Source organism: Gorilla gorilla, chromosome 10 (assembly GCF_029281585.2).
Source record: "Gorilla gorilla gorilla isolate KB3781 chromosome 10, NHGRI_mGorGor1-v2.1_pri, whole genome shotgun sequence".
Taxonomy (NCBI): domain Eukaryota; kingdom Metazoa; phylum Chordata; class Mammalia; order Primates; family Hominidae; genus Gorilla; species Gorilla gorilla.
Genome location: NC_073234.2, coordinates 67,608,569 through 67,622,787, shown reverse-complemented (window position 1 = coordinate 67,622,787; position 14,219 = coordinate 67,608,569). Strand labels below are relative to the sequence as shown.

At 34.4% G+C, this 14,219-nt stretch overlaps 1 non-coding gene across 1 annotated transcript; it reads left to right on the top strand.

Annotated features, from left to right (window-relative positions):
• The first annotated feature begins 8,254 nt into the window (after positions 1-8,254).
• On the top strand, positions 8,255-8,357 carry LOC115930277 (U6 spliceosomal RNA). The gene has a single exon (XR_004066929.2). It is a non-coding gene; the product is annotated as a U6 spliceosomal RNA (small nuclear RNA).
• The last annotated feature ends 5,862 nt before the right edge of the window (positions 8,358-14,219 follow it).

Below are 14,219 nucleotides of genomic sequence, written 5' to 3'. Positions count from 1 at the left end.
AGCATGAAATTCTTTAGAATTGATTAGAAAAAGAAAAGCTTTTAACCAGTCCACCAAATCATAGATATTTACTGACTCCCTCTATATGTTCAGGACTGTGTTAAGCACTTAGCAAGTGAGAAGGATTAAGATCCTTATACTCTATGATCTTAGATTATTATATCCAGCCCTAAATATTAAGATTTTTTTTGTTACTTAGCTTATTTTTGCCATTTTCAATCGATACTTGCTTACAAGTACTGATGTAAAAAATTTTCCCTGCCTTTGAAATTTGTGCCCTATTTGCTCATGATACATTATCTATTTCATATATTGCTGGCATTTCCTAAGATTTTTAGCTGTAATTTTTATTTCATGCAATGTCTCTGCCAGAGGTTGATGTCAGGACCCTGCTAGCATCATGTAATGAATAAGCAATGTTTATTTTTTATATTCTGAATGAATGCATACATTTTGTAATTTTTCTTCTATAATTTTTGGTAGAATTTACTAATAAGCACATATATACCTGGTAATTTTTTGTGGGAAGGTTTCTGATAACAAATAGAAACTTTTTTGAAAATTATTAGGGCAACCGATATTTTTTATTTCATTTTGTATCAGTTTTGCTAATTAGCATTTTTCAAGAAATTTGTCCAATATTTCTAAGTTGTTAAATTTATTGGCATTTATAGTATTTTCTTGTTACAGTTTGGTATCTGTGATATATGTAGGAACACACTCATTCTTAATGTTAGGAATCTACTTTTCTTTTCCTTTTTTTGATCAATTAATTTTATTTTTTCAAACTTACATTAGGCTTTATTAATTTTCTCTATTTTTGATTTCCAGTCTTTATTGCTTCTTCTAGTTACTCAGTGTTTTTGTAATTAAAAATTTTAATTTTTTTACCTTCATTGAAGTATAACTGATAAATTGAATTGCATATATTTAAAGTTTACAATGTGATAATTTTATGTACCTATACATTGTGAAATGATGACCACACATCCATCACTTCTCATAGTTATGTTTTGTTTCCTTTGGTGAAAACACTGAAGATCTACTCTTTTACCTTAACAAATTTCAAGTATAGAATATAATATTATTAACTATAGTCACGATGCTGTACGTTAGACCCTCAGAACTTACAACTGAAAGTTTGTACTTTCATGTTATAACTGAAAGTTTGTACCCTTTAACAACATCTCCCCATTACCTAACCCCTCAGCCACTGACAACCTCATTCTACTCTCTGTTTCTATGAGTTTGATTTTTTTAAAAAAGAGTCTTCATATAAGTGGAATTATTACCTTAATGTAATAAAAGCCATCTGTGACAGACCCACAGCCAACATAATACCGAATGGGGAAAAGTTGAAAACATTTCCCTTGAGAACTGGAACAACAGAAGAATGTCCACTCTCACACTTCTATTCAACATGGTGCTGGAAGTCCAAGCCAGAGCAGTCAGAAAAGAGAAGGAAACAAGGGCATCCAAATCGGTAAAGAGGAAGTCAAACAGGTGCTGTTTACTGATGATATGATCACTTACCTAGAAAACCCTAAAGACACCCAGAAAGCTCCTAGAACTGATAAATGAATTTCAGCAAAGTTTCAGGATACAAAATTAACTTACACAAATCAGTAGCTCTGCTATACAACAACAGTGACCAGCTGAAAATAAAATCAAGAACTCAATCCCTTTTCCAATAGCTGCAAAAAAAAAAAAAAAATACTTAGGAATATACCTAACCAAGGAGGTGAAAGACCTCTACGAGGAAAACTACAAAACATTACTGAAAGAAATCATAGATGACACAAAGAAATGGAAACACGTCACATGCTCACAGATGGGTGGTATCCATATTGTGAAAATGACCATACTGCCAAAAGCAATCTACAAATTCATGCAATTCCTATCAAAATACCACCATCATTTTTCACAAAATTAGGAAAAACAATCCTAAAATTCATATGGAACCAAAGAAGAGACTCACAGCCAAAGCAAGACTAAGCAAAAAGAACAAATCCGGAGGCATCACATTATCTGACTTCAAACTATATTAAAAGGCCATAGTCACCAAAACAGCATGACACTGGTGTAAAAATAGGCACATACACCACTGGAACAGCACAGAGAACCCAGAAATAAACCCAAATACAGCCAACTAGTCTTTGACAAAGCAAACAAAAACACTAAGTGGGGAAAGGACACCATATTCAATAAACGGTGCTGGGATAATTGGCAAGCCACATGTAGAAGAAAGAAACTGGATTCTCATATCGCACTTTACACAAAAATTAACTCAAGATGAGTTAAAAACTTAAATCTAAGACCTGAAACCATAAACATACTAGAAGATACATTGGGAAAATCCTTTTAGACATTGGCTTAGGCAAAGACTTTATAGCCAAGAACTCAAATGCAAATTCAACAAAAACAAAGATAAATCGATGAGACTTAATTAAACTAAAAAGCTTCTGCACAGCAAAAGAAATAATCAGCAGAATTAACAGACACCCCACAGAGTGCGAGAAAATCTTCACAATGTATACATCCAACAAAGGACTAATATGCAGAATCTACAAATAACTCAAACAAATCAGTGAGAAAAAAATTAACAATCCCATCAAAAAGTGGGCTAAGGACTTGAATAGACAATTCTCTAAAGAAGGTATACACATGGCCAAGAAGCATATGGAAAAAATGCTCAACATCACTAATTACCAGGGAAATGCAAATCAAAACCACAATGTGATACCACCTCAGTTCTGCAAGAATGATCATAATCAAAGCATCATAAAATAATAGATGACATGGATGTAATGAAATGAGAACACTTTTACAAAGTTGGTGGGAATGTAAACTAGTACAACCACTATGGAAAACAGTGTGGAGATTCCTTAAAGAACTAAAAGTAGATCTACCATTTGATCCAGCATTCCCACTACTGGGTATCTACCCAGAGGAAAATAAGTCATTATATGAAAAGATTCATGCATAAGCATGTTTATAGTAGCACAGTTTGCAATTGCAAAAATATGGAACCAGCCCAAATGCCCATCAAGCAATGAGTAGATAATGAACATGTGGTATATAAATAGCATAAAATACTACCCAGCCATAAAAAGAAACGAAATAATGGCATTCACTTCAACCTGGCTGGAACTGGAGACTATTATTCTAAGTGAAGTAACCCAGGAATGGGGAAACAAACATCGTATGTTCTCACTCATAAGTGGGAGAAAAACTTTGAGGATGCAAAGGCATAAGAATGATAAAATGAACTTTGGGGACTGGGAGGAAAGGGTGGGAGTGGGGTGAGGGATAAAAGACTACACACTGGGTACAGTGTACACTGCTTGGGTGATGGATGCACCAAAATCTTGGAAATCACCGCTAGAGAAATTCATGTAACCAAACACTACCTGGTCCTCAAAAACCTGTTGAAATAAAAATAAATTTTAAAAGCCCTATTTACATCAGAGGTTGTTAGATTTTGTGCATAGAGTTGTTCAGCTCTGTGCAGTTTGTATTATGGTTTTCAGGTTTACCATGGGGATATACGTATTAATTGCACAGAAAACCTGTATATATAATTGTTTGTGCTCTATCAAGGGGAGCTGTCGGCTTCATAATTATTTTAATTGAATACTGCTGCTCCCTTTGTGCTACTTTACTCGTATTAATGAAGATTTGAGTAATTAGATTTAGAAGAACATAGCATGTTTGCTTGTCTGCATACAGAATTTCAGTGATGTTTTCTCAAATGAATTGAGAATAATACTGAAATGCTGAAATCTTGTGATATATAAGTGGAATGTCTATGGGCTTTTAGTAGATAAAGGAAGAATAAAATCCTGCACACTTTTCTTTCTTTGCATTATATATATATATATATATACACATATATATAATATGTATATATGATACATATACACATGGTGTATGTATTCTAATATTTAGAAAGAAATACAGACAACCCTGTGTTCCTGATGATAGTCCAACTTATGATGGTTTAACTTATGATTTTTTTTTTGCTTCTGGTGGGTTTATTGGGGTATTAAATACATTTTTGATTTATGATATTTTGAACTTACAATGGGCTTACAGGGATGTAACCCAATCATAAGTCAAGGTGCATCTGCATATGTATATTTCTATATTTTAAAAAGCATATTATTCTTTGATATGCTCTGATGTAACACATATCCAATTATAATCTATGATCTCCTGGAAAATATTAGTTATATTTAAAACAATATTTTATTGTACAAACAATATATTTCAGAGTTGGTTAGCTCTACTTCAAAAAAATGCAAAAATAAAAAAAATTGGGTATATGAAAACAATGGTTAATAAAGAGTGATTAAATCTCTAATTCCAGCTACTTATACACATAGCTAAATCATTCACTCATATATTAGTCAGTCATTTATCCATTTGGAGAATGATAGTAATAACTATATACACTTTCTGGATTTCTTTTTCTTTTCATGTCCTTGTTATTTTATATGTATATAAATGTATTCTTTGGTTCAAAACTTGTCAAATCTCGTTGGAAACATGCAGGACATGAAAAAAGCAGAGCAAAGTATAAAAGTATAAAATTTCATATTCATTAATTCAATTTCATAAAGTATGCTGGAAGAGATAGAAAAGAGGGAGGAGTCATAGAGCCCATTGTTAGTGAGATTATGCTATTATAAAGGCAAAATCCTTAAATTGTTACAGACAAAATTCTACGCATTGTGAGCACATCACATTTTTACTTTAATCATTAAGATGATAACTAACAGAAAAACAGAGGATTGAAATGGATTTTAAAAACTAGGATGATAAAACTAATGAAAAAAATGCTGAAATAAAATTTCTAAATTAGATACAAAAGTGAATTACACCCTGTAGTATGATAAAAGTTTTTTTTTTTTTGAGTGTTTTCTCTCCTGCAGTCAAGAACTGTGAAGTGTCTAATATATTACCCTACATTTACACTATCATATTAGCCTGTCGTATTATGCTGGCAGAAGATATAAGAGTCCTGGGTCAAAGAGAAAGGAGTTTATTACTATGGAACAATGGGCAATATAAGTATCAGCATATTTTCATCAATTCCCTTATGCCCCCAAGTTTTATAGGACCCAGAGAGATGCTAGACAAATAGTGGATTATGTTAAAGGAAAATACTGAACTTAGGAAACCCAAATCTTTTATAATGGGTGGTAAGAAGGCCTATCATTTTACCACAGAGGGAACAATTATCTTTATTACACTAGAGGGTAAGCATAAGCAAACCTATTCTTTCCTTTGGAGAGTGGTACAATCTTCCAAGGCTGTTCATGTTGTATTCTTGAAAAGATAATCCTGAAAAAGGAGGAGCAATACCTCACTCGCAATCTATGTAGAAAAGTAAAAGAGAAATAGAGGTTTATTCTTTTCTAAACTGTCTTGGCTTCTGGCAAATTTTCCCCTGAGGATGCCACTCTGTTGGTGACTGTGATTAATCTGACAGAGGCTGGGAATTAGTGTATCTAATTGGTCTTATACAAGCATTTAGTTAAGGCTACTACCAATAGGATTCAAATCAGTGGCTGTTGACCTTCTGTGTTGAGCTTAACTGTGCTTCCCAGGGTCCAAGATTTAACCAACAGAAATAAAAGTCATAAACCATTACAGTCTATCTTAGAAGCCATGTGGCTTTCTTTTTAAGTTTCTGTATTGATGGCTCCAGTTGACCTGGGACATTAATACAGTTACAAAAGCAATTGCACAGACCTCATATTGGTTTGCACCTATCTATCCATAACAACCCTGGCCAGTAAACTGAGCTGACCTGATGACTTCTAGGACTAAAGTGGTGTCATTGACCACTTCAGCTAAAGTGAGAAACAAATTTCATACCAACTTTTCTAATTGAATGACCACACTGTAGGGACAACTGCTTACAGAGCGCAAAAATAACAAGTCAATTATCCCTCCAGGTAGCTCCAATTATCCAGGTAGCTCCTCCAAGTAATCACGTATAGTTTCATTTTAGAGAGGTAGTCATGGTCATCTAAGGACTACATTATAATCCACTGCTGGGGTTTCCTTTAACACTGGAAAATCTCTTATGACCACCACTAAGGTGCAAGTCACAGTGTTTTGGGGAGGGAGGGAAGTTAATGTCTGGCTTCCATACAAGAAGTACAGTCCCAAGGGTGCATGTGGTACCACTGGAAACAAAGGTTTGCTAACAATTGTTGGGAACCTCCAAGTAGAACCTACATCAGTAGGGGCAGAATTTTATAGTGTCTTCAACATGACCTCCTGGCCAGCTGATAAACTGTCAGATTCTTAATTCAATTTGAATAATTGAGTCTAGACCTGATTTTTGGAGGGATTTCCTGAGGGCACTCAGCCCAAACTGTCCTATTTATTCATGCCACCAACTGGGTGGCATTTGTCCAACCCATGAGTGGTTGAGTAGTGGCTATGGGAATGAGAATAGGGAAGACATCTGGAGATACTGATAGGTTTTGCCTGAGAGGTTCAGGAGTTGGGGTCATCCTCTGGTGTTTTTGGCAGATTTCTTGGAAGGATTAAGGGAAATGGCTATCATAAAATAGAGTCAGTGGGGTTGAGGGTTGTGATTAGACAGACCCCATGAATCCATTAAATTCTAGACACTTACAATGGTTTAGGAGAGAAACATCGTGTTTTTAGTAATGAGAGTGGCTACAAGAGGTTTTGATCAAAGATCATTAATACTTCACTTACTCCATACCTTCAAGATGTAAAATATTTTTTTTCTCATATGCCTGGGTTGTTTGTTTCCTTCACTATTACTAAACAAACAAACAAGCAAGTATGTCCCAATCCAATAGCTATAATTTTACTTCTTCTTCCAGTCATGTCCAGTTTGCAACCAGATATGGAGGGAATGTGTGTGAGAGGTAAAGGACACTTTTATAAAATTTATGGAGACCCACTATATCATTTATCTTATTTTGTCTGAGCCAATATAGGGAGACTCAGTGAGCACTGTATTCAATATAGTAGTGATTATTTTTATGATGTGGGATCATGTCAGTCCAACAAGAGAATGCAGGTGGCTGAACTAGAATTAAATTGGAATCCTCTGGGCCCCCTTAAAGTGTATGAAAATAAGACCAGCTTCAGCTTGTAATTAGAGAGAAAAAAAGTATCACGCTCAAAAATAATCAAGACACAATCCTAAAATTTCAAAATAGGTCTATATAATTCTCCAATACTTTCATCCCATTCATTACCCAGAAAGTCTCTAAGAAGAGGTGATTCTTTTCTAGGGACAGCTGTAATTAGTGATTAAAGTGTCTTGTTAGGATGTGTGGACCAGGAGACATTGAGGGAGATAAAATCATAAATCTTTTAGAGTCAATTTTTGATAAGCCTGTATACACGCTCAACAACATCAGATGCCTACTGATGGCAGTGAGTTGAGGGCCCATTGAATGCTTTGACTTTTAGCCACTTGTCAAGTTTTTATTTTGTAATAAAAAATGTACCACTATCAGTCCTAATCATCTGGAGAGCCAAACATATGACACAGATTAGTTTCAAAGGTCATAACTGTGTGGCCAGAGTTAAGTGATTAGTTGAGAAGGGCAAAACATAACAAGACAAAGTGTCAGTTTGCAATGAGGCATCACCAATAGCTCCGAGAGAGAATCAAAGGTTTGTTAAATTCAATCTGCTAGCAGTAGATGGGAGTAACACCCCATGCAGCGTGACATCTCTCATTAGGAGACAAATGTGTTAAAGAGGAAGTTGCAAGGGAAATTAGAAAATACTTTAAGGTCAAAGAAAATGAAAACACAACATTCCAAACTTATTGGATGTAGAGACAGTAGTACTGATAGGGAAGTTTATATCTGTTAATGCCTGTATTAAAAAAGGAAAAAGATCTCAAATCAATAACCTAAACTCCTACCTTAAACTCCCTCTTTCCTTCTATTTGCTTTGTGGAGTTGGGGTAGATTTCTGTTGGGGCAGACCCTGTGGGGTCATTCACACCAGAGGATGACCCCAACTGCCAAAGCAAATAGAAAGAATAGAAGGAAGGATATAACAAAGATGAGAGTGGAAATTGATGAAATAGAGACTGAAAAAACAGATATTTAAAAACCCGAAAGTGAATTCTTTAAAATATCTACAAAATTGACAAAACTTTATTTAGGTTGATCAAATAAAGCAGACTGACATTACTAAAATCAGGAAAGAAAGAAGGTACATAACTATTGACCTTAGAGAAATAATGGTGGCAGTACATGTACTAAAGCTGGAATGATACAGAGAAGGTTAGCATGGCCCATGCACAAGGATGACATGCAAATTCTTGACCATTCCATATAGTTACATAATGGTAAAGGGTTCAATTCCATAAGAAGACCTCACTATCCTAAATATATATGGGCCTAACAAAGGAGTACCCAGATTCATGAAGCAAGTTCTTAAAGATCTTCAAAGAGACTTAGACTCCCACACAATAATAGTGGGAGACTTCAACACCCTGCTGACGGTATTAGACAGATGATCGAGTCAGAAAATTAACAAAAATGTTGAAGACCTGAATTCAACACTGGACTAAATGGACCTGATAGACATCTACAGAACTCACCACCCCAAAACAGCAGAATATACATTCTCCTCATTGCCACATGGCACATACTCTAAAATTGACTACAGAATTGGACATAAAACAATCCTCAGCAAATGCAAAAGAACCGAAATCACACCAACTACTTTCTAGGACCACAGCACAATAAAGATAGAATTTAAGACTAAGAAAATTGCTCAAAAGCATACAATTACATGAAAGTTAGACAACTACTCCTGAATGTCATTTGGGTAAATAATGAAATTAAGGTGGAAATCAAGAAGTTCTTTGAAACTAATAAGAACAAAAATACAACATACCAGAATCTCTGGGACACAGCTAAGGCAGTGTCAAGAGGGAAATTTATAGCACTAACTGTCCACATCAAACAGTAAGAAAGATCTCAAATTAACACCCTAACATCACAACTGAAAAAACTAGAGAAGCAAGGCAAACGAATCCCAAAATTAGCAGAACAAGATATAACCAAAATCAGAGCCGAACTGAAGGAGATTGAGGTGTGAAAATCTATTCAAAAGATCAATGAATCCAGGAGCTGAGCTTTTAAAATAATTAATAAGATAGACCACTAGCTAGACTAATGAAGAATAAAAGAGATATCCAAATAAACACAATCAGAAATACAAAGGGGAAATTATCACTGACCCCACAGAAATAAAAATAACAATTGGAAACTATGATGAACACCTTTATGCACAGAAACTAGAAAACCTAGAAGAAATGTATAAATTCCTGGACACATACGCCCTCCCAAGACTGAAGCAGGAACAAATTGAATACCTTAACAGATGAATAACGTGCTCCAATATGAATCAGTAATAAATAGCCCACCAACCAGAAAAAAAAAAAAAAAAAGCCCAGGACCAGACAGATTCAGGGCTGAATTTTACCAGATGTACTAAGAAAAGCTGGTACCATTCCTATGGAGAATATTCCGAAAAAATGAGGAGAGACTCCTTTTCAACTCATTCAATTTGGCCAGCATCACCCTGATACCAAAACCTTGCAGAGATACATCAAAAAAATGAAAGCTTCAGGCCAATATCCTTGATGAACATCAATACAAAAATCTTCAACAAAATATGAGCAAACCAAATCTAGCAGCATATCAAAAAGCTAATCCACCACAATCATGTAGGCTTTTTCCCTGGGATGCAAGGTTGGCTTAACATATGCAAATCAATAAACATGATTCATCACATAAACAGAACTAAAGACAAAAACCACATGATTATCTCAATAGATGCAGACAAGGCTTTTGATAAAATTCAACATCCCTTCATGTTAAAAACTCAAAAAAACTAGGTATTCAAGGAACATATCTCAAAATAATATGACCAAATATATGACAAACCAACAATCAACATCATACTGAATGGCCAAAAGCTGGAAGCATTCCCCTTGAAAACAGGCACAAGACAAGGATGCCCTCTCTCACCACTCCTATGCAACATAGTGTTGGAAGTCCTGGCCAGGGCAGTCAGGCTAGAAAAAGAAACAAAGAGCCTCCAAATAACAATAGAGAAAACCAAACAACCCTTGTTTGAAGATGAAGTGATCCTGTATCTAGAAAACCCCTTAGTCTTGGCCCAAATACTCCTTAAGCTGATAACTTCAGCAAAGTTTCAGAATACAGAATCAACATTCAAAACTCACGACCATTCCTGTACACCAATAGCCGCAAAGTTGAGAGCTGAATTAAGAACAATTCCATTTACAATTCCTACAAAAAGAATAAAATACCTAGGAATATGGCTAAGCGGGGAGGTGAAAGATTTCTGTAATGAGAATTACAAAACACTGCTCAAAGAAATCAGAAATGACACAAACAAATGGATAAAAAATCCACGCTCATGAATAGGAAGAGTCAATATCATTAAAATGGCCATATGGCCTAAAGCAATTTATAGATTCAGTGCTATTTTTATCAAACTACCAATTACATGTTAACAGAACTAGAAAAAACTATTTAAAAATTCTAATGGAACCACAAAAGAGTCCAAATAGCCAAGGCAATCCTAAGCAAAAAGAACAAAGCAGGCGGCATCATGCTATCACACGGCTACAGTAATCGAAACAGCATGATACTGATACGAAAACAGACATTTAGACCAGTGGAACAGAATAGAGAGCCCATAAATATGGCTGCACACATACAACCATCTGATCTTTGATGAATCTGACAAAAATAAGCAATGGGGAAAAAATCCCTATTTAATAGATGATGCTGAGACAACTGGCTAGCCATACTGCAGAAGACTGAAACTGGGCTCCTTCTTTGCACCACAGACAAAAATCAACTTAAAAGTCTTTTCACCGTAGACAAAAAGTCCTTGCACCATAGACAAAATGTCTTTGCACCATAGACAAAAATCAGCTTAAGATGGATTAAGGACTTAAATGTAAAACCAAAAACTATAAAAACCCTGGAAAACAACCTACACAATACCATTCTGGACATAAGAAATTGCAAAATTTTCATGATGAAGACTCCCAAAAGCAATTGCAACAAAAGCAGAAATTGACAAATGGGATCTAGTGAAACTAAGGAGTTTCTGCACAGAAAAGGAAACTATCAACAGAGTACACAGACAATCTACAGAATGGGGGAAGATGTTTGCAAACTATGCGTCTGACAAAGATCTAATATCCAGTATCTATAAGGAGTTTAAACAAATTTACAAGAAAAAAAACAAGCCTATTAAAAAGTGGGTGAAGGACATGAACAGTTTTCAAAAGAAGACATATATGCAGCAAACAAGCATATTAAAAAAAAGCTCAACATCACTGATCATTAAAGAAATGCAAATAAATATCACAATGAGATACTATCTCTAACCAGTCAGAATGGCTATTATTAAAATGTCAAAAAACAACTGATGCTGGCGAGGTTGCAGAGAAAAGGGAATGTTTATACACTGTTGGTGAGAGTGTAAACTAGTTCAACCAATGTGGAAAGAAGTGTGGCAATTCCTCAAAAAGCTGAAAAGAGATCTACCGTTTGACCCAGCAATCCCATTACTGGGTATGTACCTGAAGGAATATAAATTGTTCTAGTTTGTAGACATCCACACATATGTTCATTACAGCACTATTCACAATGCCAAAGACATGGAATCAACCCAATTACCTGTGAATGGAAGATTGGATAAAGGAAATATGGTACTTGTACACCATGGAAGTCTATGCAGCCAGAAGAAAGAATGAGGTTATGTCCTTTTCAGGAACATGAATGGAGCTAGGCCATTATCCTTAGCAAACTAATGCAGGAACAGAAAATGAAATACCATATCTTGTAACTTATAAGTGGGAACTAAATGATGATAACACATGGACACATAGAGGGGAACAACAGCCACTGAGGCCTACCTAACGTTAGAGGGTGAGAAGAGAGAGAGGAGCAGGAAAAATAACTATTGGGTATTAGTCTTAGTACTTGGGTGATGAAATAATCTGTACATAAGCCCGTGTGACATGAGTTTACCTATATAACAAACCTGCACGTGTGCCCCTGACCCTAAAATAAGAGTTAAAAAACAAAAAAGAAAGAATAGATTACAAGGGAATTATATGAACAATTTTAGGCCAACGAATGAGATAACACAGATTAAATGGAAAATTGTAGTAAGATACAAACTACCAAAGCTGAGTCAAGAAGAAATAGAAAATTTCAATAGACCTATAAGAAGTAAGGAGATTCAATTTGTAACTAAAACTCTTCTAACAAAGAAAAGCCAAGACTGAATGATCCCAGTCATAAATTCTACCAAATGTTTAAAAAGGAATTAGCAGCAATATTTTACAAACTCTTCCAAATAATAGAAGAGGAGGTAACACTTCCCAGCTTATTCCAGGAGGCCAGTATTACCTTGCTACAAAACCTAGACAAAGACATGGGGGGGGGGGGCAAAAAGTTACAGATCAAAATATTTTTATCAATAGCTATGCAACAACCCTTAAAAAATATTAGCACCAAATCCAGCAACATATAAAAAGGATTATAAACCATGACCAAGTGGAATTGATTTTAGGAATTCAAGGCTCATTTAACATATGAAAATCAATTAATATAATACACTATATTAGTAGAATAAAGGACAGAAAGCACATCATCTCAGTAGAGACAGATAAACCATTTGACAACATCCAACATCCCTTACAAAAATGGATCAAATACTAAATGTAAGAGGTAAAATTATAAAATTCTTAGCAGAAAACTTAGATGTACATATTTATGGCTTTAGATTAAGACGCAGATATGACACTTAAAGTATGAGCAACATATGAAAAAATGGATACCTTTTTAATTTTATTAAAATTAAAAACTTCTGTGCTTCAAAGTTTACTATCAAGGATGTGAAAAGGCATCTACATAATGGGGGAAAATATTTGCAAGATTCAAATGTCTCATAAGGATCTTGTATTCAGAATGTATAAAGAACTCATGAAACTAAATAAGAAAAATAAAAAATGAACCAATTAAAAATGGGCAACGGGTTTGAATAAACATTTCTTCAAAATGATTATAAAAATGTCCAACAAACACATGAAAAGATGCTCAACATTACTATTCATTAGGTAAATGCAAATCAAAACCACAAAGAGATACCACTTCAAACTCACCAAGTAATGAAAAATAATAACAAACAAAAACCTGGAAAATAACAAATGTTGGTGAGGATGTAGAGAAATGTAAGAATAGTGTTCAGGTCAAATAATTTGCAACGATGTTTGAAGTTCACAAATACTAATAGTTCTTTTTTTAAAAAAATAAAAGTATTATATTTTAATATAATTAAATACATATATTTGTATTTTTATACTTTAAATACTTCTGAAAATAATGAAAATAAATTTGACTCATGAAGCCAGTATAGAAAATTTAAATGATTCAAATTAATTAATTATTCCATGAGAAAACAAATAAAATTTTATATAAAATGAAATGCCGTGTTGGTAATGTTCTATACTTTGATAAAATCAGAAGGAAGACATTTAATTGTGTTTTTAAACCAAAATAATCAAGCCAGTCTGATTTATTCAATGATTTACTTTGATTAGAAACATTACATAAACCTGGATCCAGATATAATCCTGCATTTATTTACCAAATATTTTAATGTGCTCCACAGTTATTTTATTCTATATTTTTGTTTATTAATTGTTAGCTTAATGTTCCTTTGCATTACTCTTCTTTCCTTTTGGTGATAGAGTTATTTGAATCAGATGTTTCTACAGTCCTAACAAAAGAGAGTTCTGTGGTCAATTAATCTCTCATAATGCACCTAAAACGCAGTCCACAGACGCTAAAGGCCACAATTACAAACAGGTCTTTGTAAATGACTTATTACTTTCCCCATATGAGGAGAAGGAAAGGTTTTTCTCACTTACAAAGGCACAGAGAATTGGCAGCATCAATGTGACAACTTCAGTCATGGGTCGAAAGCAAATACAAAAGAACACTGAATTGAAAACAGGAATGCAGAAACGTGAGGTAAGATTTGCTGCCCAGAATGTCAGCCAAAAGAAGAAATTGTAGTTATTTAGACCTGAACTTTTAAATTTTACTCATTTTTACTTTTATTGGATGTGAGTGATG